General features: G+C 44.7%; 1 protein-coding gene across 9 annotated transcripts in view; it reads left to right on the top strand.

Annotated features, from left to right (window-relative positions):
• LOC149191426 (alpha/beta-Hydrolases superfamily protein) overlaps window positions 1-23693 on the top strand; it is a 567598-nt gene that overhangs the window by 301954 nt on the left and 241951 nt on the right. The gene's annotated exons all lie outside the window — the stretch shown is intronic.

Raw genomic sequence — 23693 nt, 5'->3', positions numbered from 1 at the left:
GCCTTGGAATCTCCACTGAGCCTGTGGAACTAGAATTCTTTGCATGCACTAGCTATTTTGGGCTGATTGACCAGTTAACTGGATGATCACTGAGTTTGACTGTAGTCGCACTACACAATTGACCCTCCACTAGTTCCTTCAACAATTAGAACTAGTTTAACTGAAAACAACCTTAGATAACTGACCTTGATTGCTACAAATTAGAAATCACACATGCTTAACTGAAGTATAACTCCTCCAACTCGATTTTGCTGAGTAAATTGGGTGACACAAGCCATGTCACATAAGTTAATTGCATCCAAGTTGTCTACTAACGTGGATGTTGATTTGGGGTAGCATTGGATGTGCTCTAGCCACGAAAATTGGTGGGGAGGCTAAGGCACATGAGATCTCCAATACCCAGAAAGGGTTTGGGCAGATTCTAAAGAGTTTGGGAGATATTAAAATAATTAATATTTTTAATGGAGTCCCTAAGTCTAAACTTATGGAAAATAAAATATTAATGTGAATTAATATAAAACTGTGTTAGAATGGTCCAAATGTCATGGATCAAGCTAGATCTAATCTTAGCCATTGATTAAGGACTTAATCTCAGCCGTTGATTTGTCAACGAGAAAAGTATAAGAGGAGGCTTGAGGGTCACTTGGAGAACATACCAAGAGATCAAGATTTCGACTTTCTGGGGCTGGGTTTGCTGAGAAAGTTGAGAGAGTGATCAGAGTTGTAGCTGAGGGGTAGTGAATATAAAAGCAGGGAGGCAGAGATAGCACCGGGAGGATCAACGCAGTAGCCAGAGAGAGGGATGCAGAAGCAGCCAAGGGTGATCCAGGTGGATATTGGTGGCCACCTGCCAAGTCCACCTGGACCCCCACCATTGTCTTTCTCAGCATTTTCAGTTTCCTTAATTGTAGCACAGTTTACTATTTTTAGCAGTTTTTCGGGTCCTGAACTTCTGGAGCCGTTTTGAGGCCCTAAACGACGTTTTTTTGGGAATCATGGACCCATGTTGCCTCCCAAAGTGGTAGTACTCGGATAGATCTTTCTAACGAGCTATTGTACGCGTCAAACGGAGATCATATGCCAAAGTTACGACCCCGGGAAGTTGATGTACCAATTTACCCCCAAACGGGCCCCACAGTTTGGCGTTTCATCTCCTAGGGTTAGGTTTTGGAATGTTAAGGGTTTTCCATTGTTTCTCAACAATAAATAGGCCTTCGAGTCTCATTGTAACACAGTTCAGAGGCATGTAGCCATCACATCTCTTCTCAGAGATAAACTACCATCGCCCTAGCTGGTTTATTTCCATTTCTGGTTGTAAGCATATTTCAGTATTTTCCATTAATGAAATGAAGTATTATTTCCGCTGCATCTTTGTGTATATGGTTATCTCTGTAATTTGTTGCGTTCCTGTTTAAATCCGGATCAGTGGTATCAGAGCGGTCTGCTTTTTCTCTGTTTTTCTTTGCATGTCCCCAACAAGGTCGGGATATAAGGAGTTAGGGCTTGAACTGGTTGAACCTTTGCAAGACCAGCCTCGCAAATCCCGACGGCCTCCCATGGCGGACGAGAAGAAAGACGAGGGGGCAGGAGATCCCATCAAAATCTTGCTCGAAGAAGCCCTCGAGCGACAACGGAACGCGATGATGGACAGCTTTGCCCAGATCCTTCAGCGGCTACCCAGAAGCAACGCATCGGCTTCCAGCAGCTACTCTGGAAACGCCACACCCTTTAAGGTACAAGTTAATTTTGAAATCCCCATATTCGAGGGTCAGATAGACGCAGATGCTGTAGATAAATGGTTAAATCTGCTAGAGGGTTATTTTTCTGTTCATGAATTTTCGAGTCGGGAAAAGATTGTTTTTGCTCTTCTCAAAGCAGCCCCCCACGTCAAGGACTGGTGGGAAACTTACTGCGAGCAGAAGGATGAAAGTACTGGCTCACTATTTTCAGCCGCACCCACCTGGGATTCGTTCCGAGATTCCATCAAGGAGCAGTACTACCCTGTCGGAAGCTATGAGGATGACTACATAAAGTGGACCACTCTGCGGCAGGGAAGGGACCAAGACGTGCCGGAGTTCACCAATCTTTTCCATACCCTTCGCACAAAGTTGGGTATCAAGGATTCAGAGCAACATTTGATACTCAAATACCGTGGCTGCCTGCACAAGTACATCCAGGAAGAAATACAATTCCTAAACATCCCCTCGCTCGGCGCAGCATACCGATATGCCGTCAAGGTCGAGCAGAAGTTTAAACAAAAGAAGCGAGACTTTGGGTCTGCGAATCCAAAGCAGGGGAAAGGTGCCCCTAAACCGCAGAACAAAGGACAAAGCCAAGGCGGGACAGCCCAAGACAACTAGCCGAAGCTGCAAGCAAAGAACAGCGCCGCGAAGCCGAGAAAGGACACTGGAAAATGGTGCGAGTTCCATAAGAGCTCCACTCACAACACAAGTGAGTGTCGGGCCAAGCAGTCACTGGTGGCTGAGCTAAAGGTTTTAGAATCAGATGCATGTTCCGACTCTGAGTCAGAACCCGATAAGGGGTATGAAAAAGGGAAGTAGATCATTGATGCGGATCCCAGCGCCACTGTTGCTACCGCAAAGATCCAAAAAAATGAACCCGAAGATCCAGAGGAGGAGGAGCGTCTCTTCCACTCCCAGATGTGGGTAAAGGGCTCCCCGATACAGTTCATTGTTGATAGCGGGAGTCAAAAGAACCTCATTTCGGCAGAGGTCGTGAAGCGGTTGGGCTTACCGACCACAGCACATCCACAACCATAGACCATTGGGTGGCTTCACCAAGGACGAGATCTTCGCGTGAGCCAGCAGTGTCGCCTTCCATACAACATCAAGCCCTTCACGGATGAGGTATTGTGTGACATTGCTCCCCTTGAAGTTTGTGATGTATTACTAGGACAACCATACTTGTGGAAGCGACATGCTGTGTATGAATCAAGGCCTCGTGCTGTTATTGTTACATTGGGAAATAAGTTGTTCAGGATACCAGAGGTAGCACCACCTGCCGCCATCTCTTTGATTACTGCAAAACAATGCAGTAAGATCATTTCCAAAACCAGGAAATTTGTTTTCTTGATGATACGCCCTCAAGGAAAGAAGACAGTGGCCGCGACCTCCAAACGGGGTCCCTCTGCACGACAACTACAGATGGACAAGATTGTGGAGGAGTACGAGGACATCTTCACCTCCCCGGCAGGGGTTCCTCTGCACTGTCAAGTCAAGCACTTCATCGATCTGACCCCAGGTGCGCCGCTACCCAATGGACCAATTTATCGGCGCTCCGTTCTGGAGAACAATGAAATCAAGAGGCAGATTCAGGAGCTCCTGTAGAAAGGTCACATCCGTCCGAGTTCATCGCCCTGTGGGAGCCCGATCGTGTTGGTACAGAAGAAGGATGGGACGTGGAGACTCTGTATTGACTATCGGGCGCTGAACAAGATCACTGTCCGTAATAGGTACCCGATCTCGCGGATTGATGACCTCCTAGACCAACTAAAGGGGGCGAAATATTTCAGCAAGATCGATCTGAAGTCAGGATATCACCAGGTACCAATCGAACCCTCCGATGTGTGGAAGACTGCCTTCAAATCCAAGGAGGGCCTCTTCGAATGGTTGGTCATGCCTTTCGGATTGATGAATGCTCCTGCAACCTTTATGAGGCTAATGGATGACATCTTGCGGCCATTCACCAACTCCTTTGTAGTAGTATACTTGGATGACATTCTGATCTTCAGCCAGAGTTGGGAAGAGCACCTCCACCACATCCGACGGGTTCTCCAAACACTGCGGCAACACAAGCTATGTGCCAATTTGGAGAAATGCACTTTTGGCATGACCCAGGTTCAGTATCTGGGATACATCATTGATGAACAGGGGGTGCATGTCGATCCAGCCAAGATCCAAGTCATTCGGGATTGGCCCTCTCCAACCACTCTAACAGAGCTCCGCAGCTTTCTAGGTCTTGCCAACTTCTACCGCAGGTTTGTGTTGGGGTTTTCTCATATTTCTTGGCCCTTGAGTCAAGTCACCAAGGGCGGGGCGAAAGCAAAATTCTTTTGGTCTGAATCTCAACAGAAGGCATTCAGGGAGCTGAAGGATCGCCTCTGCACGGCACCAGTGCTCGCATTACCAGATTACAACAACCATTTGAGGTCGAGATAGATGCCTCTGACTATGCTATTGGGGCAGTCCTTACTCAACATGGACATCCAGTGGCATATCACAGTGAAACACTTTCAGACACAGTCCGGAAGTACCCCACTTATGATAAAGAGATGTATTCCATTGTACAGGCCTGCCGACAATGGAAGCATTACATTTTGGGGAAGGAAACGGTCATCCACACCGACCACTGACCTCTGCAGTTCATACAGACCCAAGGGAAATTGCAGAATGATCGCCATCAGAAGTGGTCTACATACCTGCAACAGTTTCACTTTAATATCAAGTATAAAAAGGGCAGCACCAATAATGTTGCAGATTGCCTCAGTCGGCCACCGATCATGGCGCTAACCACTGTACTCAACTCTTGTGGGCACGAGACTTCTGATTGGCCACTTCTCTACAAAAGCGACCCAGAATTCGGCCACACATACCAGACACTCTTGGAGGGTCAACATGTTGCAGATTTTCACCTCCAGGACGCCCTATTATGCCACCTCGGTCACCTTTGTGTTCCTTCAAGCGAGCGTGCCAAGATGATTTGGGAAGCACACTACAGTGGGGCTGCTGGGCATTTCAGGGTCGAAAAAACAGTGGCAGTACTGCAAAATTATTTCTATTGGCCGAATCTTCGACAGGATGTTGGGAAGTACATCCGATCATGTACTGCCTGTGCCATTGCCAAACCGACCATTAAGAAGCACGGCCTCTATATCCCGTTGCCTACCCCGAGTCGGCCTTGGGAATCCATCTCCATGGATTACATGTCAGGCCTTCCTTCCACTAAGCATGGAAATGACTGTGTTTTTGTGGTCGTCGACAAGTTCTCGAAGATGGCCATTATGATGGCCTGCAAGAAGAATATCACAGCAGAAGCCACTGCTAAACTCTTCTTTGAACGAGTGTGGGTGCACTTTGGGATCCCACAGTCTATCATCTCAGATCGGGACAGTCGATTTCTCAGCACATTTTGGTTCAGTCTCTGGTCAATGCTGGACACCAAACTCACGAAGTCCACAGCCTTCCATCCTCAAACTGATGGCCAGACAGAGGTTGTCAACAGAATGATTGTGCACATTCTGCGCATGTATAACTCAAAGCATCCACGCACATGGGACGAGAGCCTCCCCTATGTTCAGCACAGCTACAACCGAGCTCTTCACAGCTCCACTGGCCATAGCCCTTTTCAGGTGGGTTTGGGATTCCAGCCACTATGCCCCATTGATGTGGCCATGCCCCTTGCAGCTACGCACATGAATTCAGCTCATGTCCAGTCCGAAACAGATAAGGCCACCAGCTTCATTGAGCGCATCCAACATATTCGCCAGCAGGTCCATGACATTCTTGAGAAATCAAATGCCAAGTACAAGCAGCGACATGATCAACACCGGGTGCCACACAAGTTTCAGGTGGGCGACAAAGTCTGGTTGCATTTGGCAAAAGGAACGCCTTACTGGAGTCTATCGGAAATTGAGACCACTCCGATATGGTCCTTACACCATTACTAAGGCTATGGGAGACAATGCATTTGAGCTCAGCATTCCCCCATTCCTTGGCCTGCACCCAGTGTTCAATGTGGACCGCCTTCGGCCATACTTTCCACCATTGCTAGACACATCCGACATTGCAGAACAGCTCAAACCCACAGAATTAAATCCAGATTGCATGGAACAAGCTGCAACTGATCGGATCATGGACACACAGATCAAGAACACTCGCCAACAGAATATCCAGCTGTATCGAGTTGTCAAAGCAGGCCAACTCCTGCAGCAGGGCAAGTGGCTCACCAGGGAACAAGTTCAGCAGAAGTTTCCTCATCTCATGGAGGAGCTCAACGCAATGGGGACCATTGCTTCCTAAGGGGGGAGGAATGATCCAGGTGGATATTGGTGGCCACCTGCCAAGTCCACCTGGACCCCCACCATTGTCTTTCTCAGCATTTTCAGTTTCCTTAATTGTAGCACAGTTTACTATTTTTAGCAGTTTTTCGGGTCCTGAACTTCCGGAGCCGTTTTGAGGCCCTAAACGACGTTTTTTTGGGAATCTGGGGCAACATCAGTCCATGTTGCCTCCCAAAGTGGTAGTACTCGGATAGATCTTTCTAACGAGCTATTGTACGCGTCAAACGGAGATCATATGCCAAAGTTACGACCCCGGGAAGTTGATGTACCAATTTACCCCCAAACGGGCCCCACAGTTTGGCGTTTCATCTCCTAGGGTTAGGTTTTGGAATGTTAAGGGTTTTCCATTGTTTCTCAACAATAAATAGGCCTTCGAGCCTCATTGTAACACAGTTCAGAGGCATGTAGCCATCACATCTCTTCTCAGAGATAAGCTACCATCGCCCTAGCTGGTTTATTTCCATTTCTGGTTGTAAGCATATTTCAGTATTTTCCATTAATGAAATGAAGTACTATTTCCGCTGCATCTTTGTGTATATGGTTATCTCTGTAATTTGTTGCGTTCCTGTTTAAATCCGGATCAAAGGGTTCATGCAGAGCCAGCCAGGGCTCCCGCAGAGACAGCCAGGAGCTACGCAGTGCCTCAGAAGGCCAGCGTGGGTGACGCAGAGGGCCAGAGGACTGATGCAGTGCCTCCAAAGGTTGACGCAGGTCAAGCTAGAGTGATGCTGGGTTAACGCTGGGCCAAAGAAAGGCTGACGCAATCCCTAGAGGCTGACGTTGGGGTTTCGTGGGCAGATTAGAGATGTAGAGCTGTCGGAGTGTTTATCTGGGGTTTCAGCCGGAATATTTGGTTCCGAGTAGAGAGGTGCTATTGTCAAGATTTTTCTCTGTTGGGTGAGCTGGATTTGGCACCCAGATTGTATTATGAAACTGCTTAATAAATCAAACCCTCAGATAGCTGCACCGGTTTTCCCGCATTGGGTTTTTTCGAGGACATTAGTCCAAAAACAATGGTGTCACTTGTGTGTTTGTTTCTGTTTCCTTCAGTTGATGATCTGTAATGTGTTGAGCATGTACTTGTATTTATTTCCAGTATTTACATGGTAAATAACTTGTTAATTAATAGAACAAGTAGGTAGGAATAAATCAGTAAAGTGCATGAAGGGTTTCTAACGTGTTAGACTTAGAAATTGTAATATTCCTAATTAGCCATGGCTAATTGGAATATTTGATTTTGTTCAATTTTTGCCTTCTATAGTTATTTATAAATAAAAGGTGAGGAAGGAGGACATAACTCACTTTTAGAATAAAAAGTCACTTCCTAGTAACACAACGTTTGACTTAAAGGGGAGCCAAGGGGGCCAAAAGGGGACGCAGATATGGAGCCCACACAGACACTTGGAGGGACTGCGCAGAAGGGAAGAAACACGTGTCAAGAGGGGAATTACGTTGGAGGAGGTGAGCCTTGGGATTGAGAGAGGCGAAGGCTATAAAAGAGAGATAAGCCCCCTCATTTTGATCATTCAGTTATGAGCATTTGTGATAGTCATTTCGACTTAGAGCACGCTGGCTGTTTAGCTAGTCTGCAGCACTGTTTAGTGCATTGAGTGTCTCCGTTCGGAGATCTCACCCTTAGCCCCAGGGGACTTCGAGTGCCTGCTCTGGCAAGGTATTTCCATTGGCATTTCAGCAGTAGTTTCATCAGCATTTCAGCAACAGTTTCATCAGCGTTTTGGAGGACTGCGCAACACTGAGAGAGGGACGCAGTTCTTTCTGGCAGGAGTCTGGGTTGAGGGGTTTGCAGTAGGATTTGTGCTGAAAAATAGAGCAGGGGATCAGCCCTTGCATATTGGAGAGTTTTGGCAGGGGTTTCAGGCAAATTTCTGGAGGGTTTCATTCATGGCAGCATAGAGCATTGGGGATTGCGTAGAACCCCAAGGGGGTGATTTTCGGGGGTCGGCCATTTTAGAAAAGCTTTTTGGGTTTCTTGAGTAGAGTCCGATTCCAGAGTTTCAGCCTTTTCTGAGGAGAGGAGCAACCGCAAATCCTCATTTGATTTCTAGCAGTAGCAGTAGCACAGCGGTTCTCCAGCAGCATGGACATAGTTCAGAGAGGGGTCATTCCTTTGCTATTCTGAGTGTATTTCTTCACTTGCCTTGTGCAAGTCGAGGTGCCATCTTTCTGATCACCTCCTGTACTCATTCTATTACTCAGTATAATAAAATGGCTTAGCATTTCTCTCTGCATTTCTTGAGTATCTGCTTATGGTTATATTGTTATATGTTGCACCATTGTTATTTGTATCTCTTGAGCATTCTCGGCTATTATACCACTTGTGTGTTTCTCCTATACTCTTAGACAGAGTCTGGAAAGGGCCAGGTAGCCTCTGGATCTCGTCCTCTTTTCAGAGGTGACATATCTAGTAAATGCCCTCCCAGTCCATCTTTGATTGGAGTTTGCTTGTGTTAGAGGAATATTCCTGATAAGGGATATTACAGTGGTATCAGAGCATAGATCTGGCTCAGCCTGTGCAGCTAGCAATCTATGACACCGGGGGAAATTCCCTACATCTGTTACAGAGGTCGGAGATACAGAGACTCTGGGCGTAGGTTGGATAACACTTATGGAGAGGGAGACTGTGTTCTGGTGGTGGACGCAGAATAGGAGGAGCCTGTGGTGGACGCAGGAAAGAGGGAGCATGTGGTGGACGCAGAGCAGGAGGATCCGATGGCAGATGATGATGGGAAGAGATTTGCGGATATGCTCCTCAAATCAGTGAAGGATCTATTGAGATTCGAGGCAGATTGAGGTGATGGGCCAGAGATTCACGGCAGTAGAGGCCAGATAGCGTGAGAACCCATGGGTTTTCTAGGTTGGTGAGGCATCAGGCACATCCCACCATTTGCCAGAGCAGCGTGATACTGCGTAACAGGTGGCCTCACATGCCCCTACACGCTCTACCATGCCCACTTTCTTAGGAGCCGACACGGGGGCCATAGCCCAGCAGGAGGCAGAGCCCGGACATATGGGCGATTATTTTGCAGAGTACCAGGCCTATGGGCAGGAGTTCAGGGAAGTCCTCTCATTCAGAGATTTTGTTCAGCTCTAGCGGGATAGTAGACCCCGCGACCATCACAGAGGGTACCGGCATTACCATGATGGTGACACCCACCGTGCAGCGAGTAGATTCCACTTGCCTACATTTGATGGTTCATTAAATAGTTCGGCAAAGTCTTGGGTGGAGAAGCTGGACATTTATTTCCAGCTTAACTAGTGTCGGAGACAGAGGCCATCAAAGTGGCAACATTGCACTTGGATGGTGAGGCCCAGGATTGGTGGTTTCATGGGATGGTTACACTAGGGCACTCCACAGTGACCACATATGTCGAGTTTACCAGGAGATTGATGGAGCGATTTGATCGGAGGGATCCAGAGCAGCATTTTGTTGAGCTGACGAGGCTTAAACAGACAGGGAGCCCAGAGAACTACATCGTAGATTTCTTGAGGGTCTCCGTGATGGTGCCAGACCTATCCACGACACGGAGGGTCTATATGTATGTTGAGGGGCTAGTAGAGCCACTTCGGGGTTTAGTCCGATCCACTAGACCAGCCACACTCCAGGACACTATCAGCAGGACCCGAGACTTATAGGATGTCTTACCCAGGACCCGGACACCTTACCCCCAGAGACAGAGTTTTCAGTCTAAGGGGAAGGGTGTGAGGATTCCACCTCCAAAGGGGAATCTAGGACGAGTACAGCTTGACGACGATGCCAGGAGGGAGCTGAAGAAGAAGCAGTTGTGCTTCACCTGTCAGGAGCCATGGGCACCAGGACATAGATGTGCTGCTGGCAAAGCACACTTTATTGAGGTCTTCTCCGAGAGCAGTGGAGAAGAGGATGATGAGGATGATGTGGAGGCAGGAGATAGCCATGCTGTACAGGGACCTTTGCCACCTCCACTGCCAGCAGCAGGTGGTGCATCTTTTGCACCCACCGGAGGGGCCCTTGCAGCATTGCGAGGAGTTCCCAAGTATCTGACGCTACGCGTACGGGGGACAGTACGTGGCCAGCGAGTATCAGTTTTGGTTGACAGTGGGGCAACCCACAACTTCATCGATGCACAGATGGTTGAGTGGAGAGGTATACAGATAGAGAGCTTCAATGGGTTTTTAGTCTTGGTCCCAGGAGATCAGACCATGACGTGTGCTCATTATGTCCCAGAGCTTTCAGTGACGATGGGAACCTATACATTGACTGACCACTTTTTCGTGGTCGATATTCTGGACACTAACATGATACTGGGTGTTCAGTGGCATATCACTCTAGGGAAGGTCATGACGGATTGGAAGACCCTAGAGGCGGAGTGGGATGATGAGAAGACAGGGAGGTATGAGAAGATACGGTGGCAGCACACATATCCACCTCAGACTATTTTGGCTCATCGGATGGAGGCAGTCTTATTGAAGGGGAGACATAGAGTGGGCAGTGGAGTTGCGTGCATCAAAGGCAGGGACTACAGGGCAGATGGTACATCCAGAGATACAACCCATCCTTGATCGGTATGCCATAGTGTTTGGGGAGATTCCACCAGGACAGCCACCGGATCGGGGGTTTGAGCACACCATCGAGCTTGATCAGGGCATACACGCAGTGATTACCACCCCCTATAGGCACCCCAAGGCCTATAGGGATGAGATTGAGCGGGCTATCCAGGAGTTACTGGCTCTTGGGCACATTCGACCGAGCACGAGTCCTTTTGCTTCTTCCGTGGTGTTGGTGAAGAAGAAGGATGGTACATTAAGGATGTGCATTGACTACAAGGCCTTGAACAAGAAGACCCTGAAGAACAGGTACCCCATATCCAGGATCGATGAGTTGATGGACGAGCTGAGAGGAGCACGGTTCTTCTCAAAGATTGTTTTGAGATCTGGGTACCATCAGATTCACGTGAGGGAGCAGGGCATTCCCAAGACCGCCTTCAGGTGTCACTATGGGCACTTTGAGTTTTTGGTGATGCCCTTTGGGCTAACCAACGCCCGCGCTACATTTTAGTCCTGCATGAATCACATCTTCCGCAGTCACTTGAGGAAGTTTGTGTTGGTATTCTTTGATGATATTCTCATTTACAACAGGACTTGGGAGGAGCATCTCCAGCACATTGAGACAGTGCTGCGTATCTTACAAGAGCAGCAGTTCTATGCCAAACTCTCCAAGTGTGAGTTTGGCTTGATGGAGATGTTGTATCTGGGACACATCATAGGGGTGGACGGAGTGAGAGTCCACGAGGAGAAGATTAGGGCCATTAGAGAATGGCTGGAGCTGAGAAATGTGACAGAACTCCGAGGATTCATTGGCATTTGTACTTACTACCGGAAGTTCGTCAAGGGTTTCCCCCAGCTTGCTGCACCCCTGACAGATTTGAAGAGGAAGGGGGCTTTTAGTTGGTCGGATACAGCGCAGCGAACCTTTGACAGGTTGAAGGAGGTTATGAGCAGCTGCCCGGTGCTTGCATTTCTAGATTTCACGCAGCCATTCGTTTTGGAGTGTGACGCGTCGAGAGAGGGGATCGACGCAGTATTGATGCAGGGAGGTCACACCATAGCCTATGAGAGCCGGAAGCTCCTTCCGCATGAGAGGTTGTATCCCATATACAACAAGGAGATGCTGGCCATCATGCATGCATTGGCCAAGTTCCGGCAATAATTGGTAGGTAACAGGTTCAGGGTGAGGACTGATCACAACAGCTTCAGATTCTTTTTGGAACAGAAGCAACTACAGGAGAGGTAGCAAAAGTGGATCAGTAAGATCCAAGCATATGACTTTGACATTGAGTATGTCAAGGGTAAGAACAACGTGGTAGAGATGCCCTTTCACGTAGACCAGCCACGTTGTCTCTTATGAGCTTGGATACAGACTGGAGGGCTCGACTCTTAGTAGAGTACTCCAAGGACAGGTTTGCATGTGAGGTTCTGGATGGGGAGGTGGTAGATGACAGGACGGTGGTCGATGAGATCATCTATTACAGGGACCAGATCTTCTTGACTGAGGGGTCTCAGCTCAAGAAGAAGATATTATAGGCATTACATGATTCACCATTGGTAGGCCATCAGGGGTTTACCAAAACCTATAGGGCCATCAGAGAGAGGTTCTCGTGGAAGGGCCTCAAGGAGGACGTACTCCAGCATATCCGGGAGTGCGATGTTTTCCAGAGGAACAAGGGAGAGATGAGCCATCCCGCGGGATTATTGCAGCCTCTTCCCATTCCGGAAGGGAAGTGGGAGAGTATTTCGATGGATTTCATCATAGGGTTGCCCATGGTACAGGGCAAGGATTGTATCTTTGTCGTCGTTGATCGACTGACGAAGTACACACATTTTTTTGCCATATCCGCACACTATACAACAGCACAGGTGGCCGCGCTGTTCTTCAAAGAGATCTTCAGGCTACATGGTCTTCCTAAGAACATCGTCATTGATAGGGACAACCACTTCATGGGGGGTTTTGGCAGGAGCTTTTCTGATTGGTGGGGACGGAGTTGACACCGAGTACCAGTGATCACCCACAGATGGACAGGCAGACATAGATAGTTAACAAGTGGCTGGAGGGCTACTTGCGTAACTATGGCAGTGGGTAACAGCGAGCATGGCTGAAGTGGCTGCATCTAGGGGAGTACTGCTACAACACTTAACATCACATGTGTCCATTGGTATGTCACCATTTTATGCCTTATATGGATATCATCCTTTATCTTTTGCTGACGTGATGTTTGGTGATAGCAAAGCTCCTAGAGCCAAGATTTGGATCCAAGAGAGTCAGGATATCCTCCGAGCTCTTAAGGATAGCATGGCTACAACGCAGAACCAGCAGAAGCTGTATGTTGACAGAGGTCGGGTGGAGAGACAGTTTGAGGTAGGGGAGATGGTCTACCTATGATTACAGCCATACCAACAGTCATCACTGAAGCTGAGGGGGTTGAGAAGCTCAAGCCCTGCTTTTATGGGCAATATAGGGTGATACGCAGGATTGGACAGGTTGCATATGAGTTGGAGTTACCCCAAGGCAGCAAGATTCATAATGTTTTTCATGTATCATGCCTGAAGAAGGCATTAGGGCAGCAGGTGATAATGACAGATGAGCTACCACCCATGGATGATGAAGGGCATTTGGTGTTGCAGCCGGAGGCTATCCTTGATACCAGGGAGAGGCAGCTGCGGAGCAGGACGGTCCGGGAATTCTTGGTGAGGTGGAAGAATTTGCCGGATGAGGATGCCACTTGGGAGAGTGAGAAAATCTTGCAGCATCCATCACTTCAGTTGCTTGAGCACAAGCAACATTTTGCCGAGGGAGACTGTAATATTCCTAATTAGCCATGGTTAATTGGAATATTCAATTTTGCTCAATTTTTGCCTTCTATAGTTATTTATAAATAAAAGGTGAGGAAGGAGGACATAACTCACTTTTAGAATAAAAAGTCACTTCCTAGTAACACAACGTTGTGACTTAAAGGGGAGCCAAGGGGGCCAAATGGGGACGCAAAGTTGGAGCCCACACAGACACTTGGAGGGACTACGTAGAAGGGAAGAAATACGTGGCAAGAGGGGAATTACGTTGGAGGAGGTGAACCTTGGGATTGAGGGAGGCAAAGGCTATAAAAGAGAGAGAAGCCCCCTCATTTTGATCATTCAGTTATGAGCATTTGTGATAGTCATTTCTACTTAGAGCACGCTGGCTGTTTAGCTAGCCTGCAGCATTGTTTAGTGCATTGTCTCCGTTCGGAGATCTCACCCTTAGCCCCAAGGGACTTTGAGTGCCTGCTCGGGCAAGGTATTTCCATTGGCATTTCAGCAGTAGTTTCATCAACATTTCAGCAGCAGTTTCATCAGCGTTTTGGAGGACTGCGCAGCACTGAGAGAGGGACACAGTTCTTTCTGGCAGGAGTCTGGGTTGAGGGGTTTGTAGTAGGATTTGTGCTGAAAGATAGAGCAGGGGATCAGCCCTTGCATATTGGAGAGTTTTGGCAGGGGTTCCAGGCAGATTTCTAGAGGGTTTCATTCAGTGGCAGCGCAGAGCATTGGGGATTGCGCAGAACCCCAAGGGGGTGATTTTCGGGGGTTGGCCATTTCAAAAAAGCTTTCTGGGCTTTTCTGGGTTTCTTGAGTAGAGTCCGATTCCAGAGTTTCAGCCTTTTCTAAGGAGGGGAGCAGCCCCAAATCCTCATTTGATTTCTAGCAGCAGCAGTAGCACAGCAGTTCCCCAGCAGCTTGGACGCAGTTCAAAGAGGGGCCATTCCTTTGCTATTCTGATTGTATTTCTTCACTTGCCTTGTGCAAGTCGAGGTGCCATCTTTCTGATCACCTTCTATACTCATTCTATTACTCAATATAATAAAATGGCTTAGCATTTCTCTCTGCATTTCTTGAGTATCTACTTATGGTTATATTGTTATATGTTGCACCATTGTTATTTGTATCTCTTGAGCACTCTCGACTATTATACCACTTGTGTGTTTCTCCTATACTCTTAGACAGAGTCTGGAAAGGGCCAGGTAGCCTCCGGATCTTGTCCTCTTTTCAGAGGCGACATATCTGGTAAATGCCCTCCCAGTCCATCTCTGGTTGGAGTTTGCTAGTGTTAGAGGAATATTCCTGATAAGGAATATTACAGAAATTCCAATGATGGAAATTCCAATTTTCTCAATTTAATCAATGCAAAATCAAATTGAGAGTTTCTTGCTACAATTTTTAACACTCCCTCTCAGCAAGAAAGAGATTATCAACCACCCCTATCTTACACTTGTGGACCTCGAACTTCCCTCTTGACAAGGCCTTTGTCAAAATGTCAGCATCTTGTTCCTCTGTTTAAATGAACTGCAACAACATTATTCGTGTCTGCACATTGTCCAGCAAATTCTAATCCTATATTATCTAATTATTATCCCAACTTATCTAAGACCTCCTTTTTATAATATATGGTGATACTAGATATCTATATGCTTGGATCGATCGTGAGAAACAAGATTCTCAAAGAGCTTGATGCAACTATGATTATCACAGTAGATCACAGTTGGATCCTGTTGACCACTACTGGTCAACTTCCCATGCAGTACACCCTCTTTTCTTGGCAGAAAGGGGTAGCACCTGAACGATGTGTCCATGCCAGCCTGCAGTCATCAGCAGCTTGATCATTTTAATTGTAAACCCAGTCTGCATGTATGAATTGTAAATAATCTTAGCAGATCAGAGTCATGTATGTAAAATTGCCTAGGTGGACCTAACTTTTTAATGATAATCTACGTCCCGGAAGGTTTTTCGTCTCACCGATCTACGGTCGGCAGAGTTTTCCTTCAGCCTGACCCCAAAGCCGGGATTGATTTTGTTATTAGAACTTTAGGAGAATCCTAGTGTGTTAATCTGCTAGATTATAGTTGTGTCGCAGAAACTGGGTGGTTTATGAAGGTCTTTGTTAAGTGGGTTTGTCCCCTTAAGATGTAAATTGTAAAAGTCGTGATGTAATGTGTCTTGAGGGTTGAAAAATGTTTTAAATCCCCTCATGAGTCCTAAGTCCTAGGTCCTAGGCGATGTTTCCGAAGGCTTAGTTCGATGATCCATTTAATAAAATAATAAAATAATAAAAAAATAAAAAAATAAAAAAATGAAATAAATAAAAAATAATAAAAATTCATAAAATAAAGCAAAAACCCTAAATAATAAAATAATAATATTTTTTGTGAATGCATGCAAAATATCATTTTTTAATAAAATCGACGGATGAGATTAAGAGATGTCTTGATCCTCATCGACGGTCGAGATCACTTCAACATGGATCACTCGAACTAGCCGTTGGGATCATTTCCTTTATATAGGGTGCTAGGGGTCATTTCATGGAAAGAAGATTTGTGAGTCTTGTACTGAAGAAGCTCTCTTGTGAATCTGTTTCTGGTTAATAAAAGAAGACTTTGGGGTCCATATCTTGCTGGTGTTACTCTCTTGAAATGCTGTGAGATTGTTAAATTTTCTGCATATTTTATTTTCAGCCATTAATAATAGCTTATTGTAGAGTATTGTGAGCACAGGTATCTTGTTCACTTGCTAGGGTTTGAGTGTTGTTAGGGTTTCTGAAGTAATGGCAGGTATCTCCATTACTTTTTGAGATCTAGCAACATTTTTGCCCTCTTTACTGATGGTTGTTTTGAGCTGTGCAGAAAACCCTTTCTGAAGGAAATTTGTGGGCGTTCGGGGAAGTTCTCGGCTGAACCAGCCAACTCCCGCAAGCATTTTTTGCTGAGCCCAGTTGGATTTGATCCTGGGTCTATCATTCGGTTTATTTTTCTAAATTGCATGAGAGATTTTCTGAAGTCCTTCACAGTGAAAACCTAAAGTTTTTATTCTTTAAAATATCTCTGTGCTTATTGCTGAATCTGGCTGTTAAGGGGCCAAAATCTGTACATTAATCAGCTGTTCTAGGGTTTCAATTTTTTGCTTTACTCAGTCTTCATTAGGGTTTAGGGTTCTTAGGTTTCATTTTATCACATGAAAATTTTCGAAATTATTTTTGGCAGGTAAATCAGATTTCACCCGTGGCTCCCATGCCCTGTCAGCAGCTACTGCTCCATCAGCTCCATCCGCCATCGAACCTGCAAACAACATCCAAATCCTTCGATTTAATCGAATATGGCAGGCAGATTGAACGCACATCTTGAGGCCATTATTATTACAAGAGCAGTGTGAAAATTTGCCTCTGCGTCAACTGTCGAAAAGTTCCAGGCAAAAGAATAAAAAGAATCACCCACGCATTCTGAATAGGCTGCCGACATTTACAGCTACGTATGTCAAAACGTGGCGCAAACAAACGCCAGGTTTAAAATTGAAGTCTCTCCGACTCATTTAACGCATAACTGGATCAGATTTAGTCGACACCGTTCCAGTTACTCGGTTCACGTGCAGCATCGTGCTTCCAATATCTCGTGGGAATGACTGTATGAGGTATCATTCCGGGCCAGGTAAAATTCGAAACAGTCTTCAAACAATTTCCACGCGGATTCCTCACGAGTTCTGGCGTAAGAGCCATATTTACCGCCGGCTCAGGTAAGTTTTTACGTGTCTGCAAAATCGATTTCGAAGCTGCCGTCTGCGTATCATCAGCATATCATTGTCGACTGTTTACATGGTTTTCTTTCTGCGGCTAGGGTTGGATGCCTGTCGATTTCAGTCTCAGGCTTGACTGCGTATGCTATAGCTAGGGTTACGGCTTGGGTCTCCCTGTATTTATCGTGCCCATTTCCATTTTGCGATTTTGTTTTGATGCAGTTCAGTCTTTCATATTCCATTCGATGCGTTTCACGTATTTGCATTTAGACGTAGGTTATTTTTTAGTTTGAAGTTTTATTTTTTTTTAATTTTCATAAAAAATCAAAAAAATATATATGCATATAAAAGGATCCGTAGTCATAGTCTTAGGCTTGGTTAGAATTTTAATTAGTGTTTAGATTTAAGATTTTGTTAGATTTTAATTTTTAGGTTTTAATAATAAATCGTTTTCCCTTTTTTAGGATTTTTCTAATATAAAAAATCAATAATAAAAAGATTTATTTTTTGGCTTAGTTAAGTTTTAGATTAATTTTTTAATTCTTAGGCTTTGTTAGATTAGTTTTATTTTTAGATTTTAATGTTTTAGATTTTAGTTAGAATTAAATTTTAAAGTTTTAGTTTTATTTTTTATTTTTAGTCAAGTTTCATTTTAGATTCATTTTATTTAAAAAAAAAAATAAAAATTAATAGCATAAAATTTTTTTTTTTGGAAGTTTCTTTTGCCGGATCCAGTCGTTCTCGGAAAATTATCATTTTGAGATTCAAAATATCTGATGTGGGATTAATGTTTATCATTTGCATGTGGTTAAATGTGCTTGAATGATCATTTAAAAAAAATTAGCTGCGTAAATGTGATATCTGGCTAGCATTTAAAATCGAATTCTATCTTTTGAAGCTTTAATCGCTGGATCGTCGTTTAAGTATCTTCTCTCGTTTTGGTAATCTTGGATATCTTGCATCTTTCAAGTTAAACTTTATTGATTGCTCTACATGGTTTATATTCCTCAGCATCTGATAATTAATCGATTAAAAATTAACTCCACAAGGCACTGGTCTTTTAACTTCTAAATCCATTTTAGTGCTTTTCATATCGTGTCTCCCAACCAACTGGTCGATAGTTGGTCTTCATCATCTCACAGGGTCTACCCCCCTTAGCCGCGGGAGAAAGGCTTAAACGGAGGGATCGCGGATCAGAGTGACAGCCCCCGGTCTGAGCGTTGTCGTGTCAATCTGCGCAACAACAGATCCATTATCTGACCAAACTAGGTACTGCCTCTGAGGTACCGTAAAACATGCTTTGTTGCGTTCCAAAATAATTTGGTTGCCCTAACCATAGCTTGTCTCAACTGGTTGACTGCATAGCACATATATGGTTGTTTGTTCATAAGGTACATCAGTTAACCCACTAGCTGTCGATAATGGTAGCATCCACTTCTTCACCTGATGTGGCATTGTCCTTCTAGTTGGTTGCTAGAGGTGTCTCCATAGGTTTGCAACTCTCCATGCAGAACCTCTGCAGTATCTGATATGCATACTTTCCTTGAGAGACAAACAGTTTCCCATCGCCTTGCCATACTTCCAGTTCGAGGAAGAAATGCATGAGATCCATGTCCTTTGTTTCAAATTCTCTTGCAATTTCCTCCTTGCAAGATCTGATCAGTTGTTCATCACCAGTTAAAATTAAGTCATCAACATATAAGACAATAATCAACTATTTACCTTCTACCAAGATATGATAGAGGTTTGCTTTCAGTTCACTTTTGGTGAAGCCCAAACCGGTGAGATAGCTATCGATCCTGGTGTACCAAACACGGGGTGCTTGTTTGAGACCGTACAATGCTTGCTTGAGTCTGCACACATGAGACTCTCAATCAAAAGTCTCAAAGCCTTCTAGTTGCTCGATGTACACCTCCTCCTTAATAAATCCATTGGGGAATGTTGTTTTTACATCCATCTGGTGGTTCTTCCACCCCATTTGCGCAGCCCGAGCAAGAATTGATCTAATGGATGGGTACCTTGCTATAGGAGCAACAATCTCCTCATAGTCAATCCCTTCAACTTGAGAGTACCCCTTGGCCACAAATTTGGCCTTGTACTTCACTATGCTTCCGTTTGTTGCCTGATTTAACTTGAAGATCCATAGGGAACCCACAACTGATTTATCTGCTGGTCTTGGGACCAGTTCCCAAACACTATTCTTTACAATGGATTCGCACTCCACCATTGCATCAACCCATACAGGTTGCCCTACTCCTTCCTCAAAAGAGGATGGTTCAGTCTCTACAAGCTCAATCATTAGAGCCATGTAGCTAGTGTACTGATCAAGTGACCTTCCCTGCCTGCCCAAATTTGAAGGAGCACCCACATTCTCCCTTGCATTCTGCACAAGTCTCTCAGCTTCCCTGGTCCTTTTCCTGCCTTCTCTGGATGGTTCTGCTTGAGTGGTGGTCTCCACTCATTGCTCCTGAATTTGTGGCCGCTTCACAACTTCTTGAGGCTCCTCCTTTGGAGCTAAAAGCTCCTCTTCTGCTGGTATTTAAAGCCCCCTCTCAAGAGAGCACCACATCGCTTTCTCCTCATCAAATTTTACATCCCTTCGCACAACTGTCATTCTGAGGGATGGAAAGTACACACGATAATTGTGGGGAGTTTCTATGTAACCCACAAATACCCCCAATTCTATTGTCGGCTCTAGCTTCTTCCTTGATTCTTTGGAGACATGGCAGTAAAGAAAGGCTTCAATAGTTCTGAAGTGCGACACATCCGACTTTCTCCCCGAGAAAGCCTCCTCCAGTGTAATCATGCCCAGAATTTGATGAGGACTCCGGGTTTGCAAATAGACTGCTGTGTTGCATGCCTCAGCCCACAAATGCAGAGGTAGGCCTTAGTCATGCAACAACGCCCTCGCTGCTCAGAAAATGCTACGGTTCTTCCTCGTAGCCACCCCATTAGCCACCCCATTCTGTTGTGGGTTGTGGGGTGCTATCAACTCTCGTCGAATTCCTTCTTTTGCACAATTTTTTTTAAATTCATTCGACACGTACTCTCCTCCATTATCGCTCCCGAGAGACTTCACCTTCTTGTTGATTTCTTTCTCCACCAATGCCTTGATTTCTACGAACTTGGAGAATGTCTCATGTTTCTTCCGCATGAAGAAGGTATAACACTTCCATGAGAAGTCATCAATAAAAATGACAAAATATTTGTGTTTGGTAGTGGAGGCTGTCGAGAATGGTCTACAGACATCAGAGTGGATCCTTTCTAGGACTACACGCGCTTTGCTGTCCCAATCATGGAATGTGGATTTTGTGTATTTCCCGAAGGTACATCCTTTGAATACATCTTGTTGCTCAAGTTCTCCTTTGGGGAGGCCTGTGGTTATTTGTTGCATAATCTTCAGGGCGCCATGATGCAAATGGCCAAGTCTTCTATGCCAAAGTTCACCGACATCGCAACTCTGCACCTTCTCTGCCTTTGTGCTTAATGCAGCATAGTCTTCCACATCTAGCTTATATAGGTTCTTCACACGAACCTCGATCTATTTCACCTGTCTCGTGGCTATGTGTCTCAGGAATGCCTTTCCTTTGTTGAAGATCACATCATAACCACGGTCTTCCAAAACTGCAACAGAAATGAGATTTTTCTTTAGGCTCGAAACGAACATGACATCCTTGAGCCTGAGAGAGGAACCTGACTCCCTCTAAAAGGTGATTGTACCAACCCTGGTCGCTCTATACCTTCTGTCATCCCCCATCTCGATGTGCATCTACAAATCTTTTTCTTCCAGGTCATTGAAAAAATCTCTACACCCTGTCATGTGGAACGATGCACCTGAGTCCAAGTACCACACGCTCCCCATCACTGTCCTGGCCATGCATGCGATAAGGGTAAAGTCAAGCTCGAACTGTGAAGCCAAGGCTTCACCTGTTGCTCCTCCTGAGGTCTTCTTGCTTGCCTTTTTGTGTGGACACTTCGTGGCATAGTGCCCGAATTCATGACAATGGAAGCATTTAATTTTTGACAAATCTTTCTTCTTGCCCCCTTGACTGGATTATGGTTTGGATTCAGATTTCTTCCCTTTTCCCTTTCCCTTTCCAACCAATGCAATGTTTTCTTCATCCTCGCCCTTGGATGAAGTCCCATCTCTGGTATTCTGCCTTATTTCCTCCTGTACCAAATCAGACCATAAGCGCTCCCAATTCGGTAGTTTCTCCCTCCCATTCACCAAATCTTGATAACTATGCCAGCTCTTGGGAAGACCCAAAAGGGCTAGGCTTACCAAGTCTTATTCAGGAACATTTACACCAACCCTGCTAAGTTCATGACGATTTTGTGTAAACTTGCTTAGATACTGCGGAATAGTGTCATTCTTTTACATCTTGATACTTCGAAGTTTATCCTTGAGCACCAACTTCCTGTGGTCACTATTATTCTCAAACAATTTTGTTAGTGCTTTCCACATTACGAACAAAGTTTCTTTTCCATGGAGATTTGAGACAATGTGATCTCATACTCCCTCCAAGATTATTCTCCTTACCTTGGCTACATCTTTCTTCCACTAAGCAAGGTTTTGGGCATCAGATTCCGGTGGTTTTGAAACATCTGTCTTGATGTATTCTAGCAATTCATTGTCATCCAATACTGCCTCCATGCGATCCTTCCATGAAACAAAATTAGAGGTGCCTTCTGTTGACCAATGGAGTGGCACCTGATGATTATATGAAAGACGTCATGCCCAAGGATGATCCAGAGGACACTTGTACCATCAGATATCATCAGTCAACAAAGTTTTTTAACTCTACTTCTATTTTCTCATCATCTTTCTTGTACCCAGGTTCCACATCTTGTGGGGAATTGTAATAAGTGATACTAGTACTGATGAGTTTTGAGTCTGTATCAGGCCAAGGATGTTGGGACTCGATCAACAAACGAGTACACCTTGGAGTGTTTTTTTTATCTAGTTAATTATCCCTTCTTTTTTAGAGGCTGATAATTTTTTGGGGTTTTTCACTCACTTTTTACTCCAAAGCGGGGGTGACAGTTTGAAGGTTGAGCCCTAACACATCTTAGTGTCTAGAGTCGATGTATATTACCATGCCAGATCACACAAAAAATTTCGTCGAATTTGATTAGGTCTAGGTAATCATTTTTTAATTTTTTAGATTTTCCGCAGCTCCAAAATTGCAAATAAAATTGTATTTAAATTGTAATAAGTGTAGCTTAGAGAGGTTGTATGGGGTATGAGCAATAAAGATTACACCTCTCACCCTCAAAACCCACATTTCCTAAGTTTAGTGGAAATTGTGGCATATAATTAGGCTAGAATTAAATAAATAGATAGAAATAAATTATTCCACGTGACAGAATGATGTGGAAATGACTTAGAAATTATCATAAGTCAAAAAGTTGAGTCAACAGACATGTGGAAGATCACTGAGCACATTGCATCATAAATATGCTATTATTTGGCGAAATCGAATTTCCCAAAGATAAATTAGTAGTTGCACATGTGGAAAATCGAATTTATTAGAGGAACTCATGTATTGAAAGAATATTCTAAGAAATATTTAGACTGAGGATTTCGTGGGGCCTTGTCTCACTGTTAGTTTGAGTTGCTTCTACACTTTGCATTTCACATGGAGGATTACAAGTTTGACTTGAGGAAATCACGCAGTTCTCAGGAATTTGCGCAGAGCATCTTTGGGATCATCATCTGAAGTGGCGACACTTGGTTCGAGTTTGATTTGGTGTGACTGGAGTCATCTCATTCCTTTGGTTCACTCATGGATATGTTTACTATGCCATATAAGAGAATTCGATTTTCCTTAGGTGCCAATGAGGAATTCGATTTGCCTTGATGTCTCTGTCATCTTCGCTTGGAACTCAACTTGCTCTTTCTTGGGATTTGCTCCAAGTTCAGTTCTCAAATGCGTTTTGCCTTGGGATTTTCTCCCAACCCTATATATAGTGAGGCTACGTGCTCTCATATTGTATCATGTTATGAGCTATTGGGCTTGAGGAAACTCTGTCATTTTGTACTTGCATACTTTCTTAATATAATCAAGACTTTGGGGCTATCTGACTGGTGTTCTCTTGGCATTATGAAGTGATGTCCTTTCATGCTATTGCTATTATGTTTAATTTTTTTCATATTGAATTAATATTAGTTTATTCTTGCCATCTTGCTTTGATTGATGTGTGCAAGCTATCTTGCACATATCATTGATTTAGAGTAGTATTCTAAGAATAAGCTTTCCAATTCATTTTAGGAGGAATGCTTGGTCTATCTTATTCATTATATTGCTCTAATTCTTTGCAAACTAATACTTGTTCAAGTGTGTAGGAAAGATCTTTTGTATTGTGTGTAGGAATCTATCTGGAAGTGAGAGAAATCTCAATTAGATCAACTCACTCCTAGAGTCACAGTGATCCAAGACTCAACCATTTTTTCACTCCAAATCTTCCATTCAACGAAAAACAAAAGGGAGTTTTTTTACTCTATAGCTACTTGATCATCCATTTA

This window comes from Pinus tabuliformis, chromosome 2_2 (assembly GCF_031772625.1).
Source record: "Pinus tabuliformis cultivar Carrire ecotype Pingquan chromosome 2_2, CPIR1, whole genome shotgun sequence".
In the NCBI taxonomy this organism is placed as follows: Eukaryota; Viridiplantae; Streptophyta; class Pinopsida; order Pinales; family Pinaceae; genus Pinus; species Pinus tabuliformis.
The sequence above is the reverse complement of the archived record's forward strand: the minus strand, read 5'-3'. Positions and strand labels throughout refer to the sequence as shown.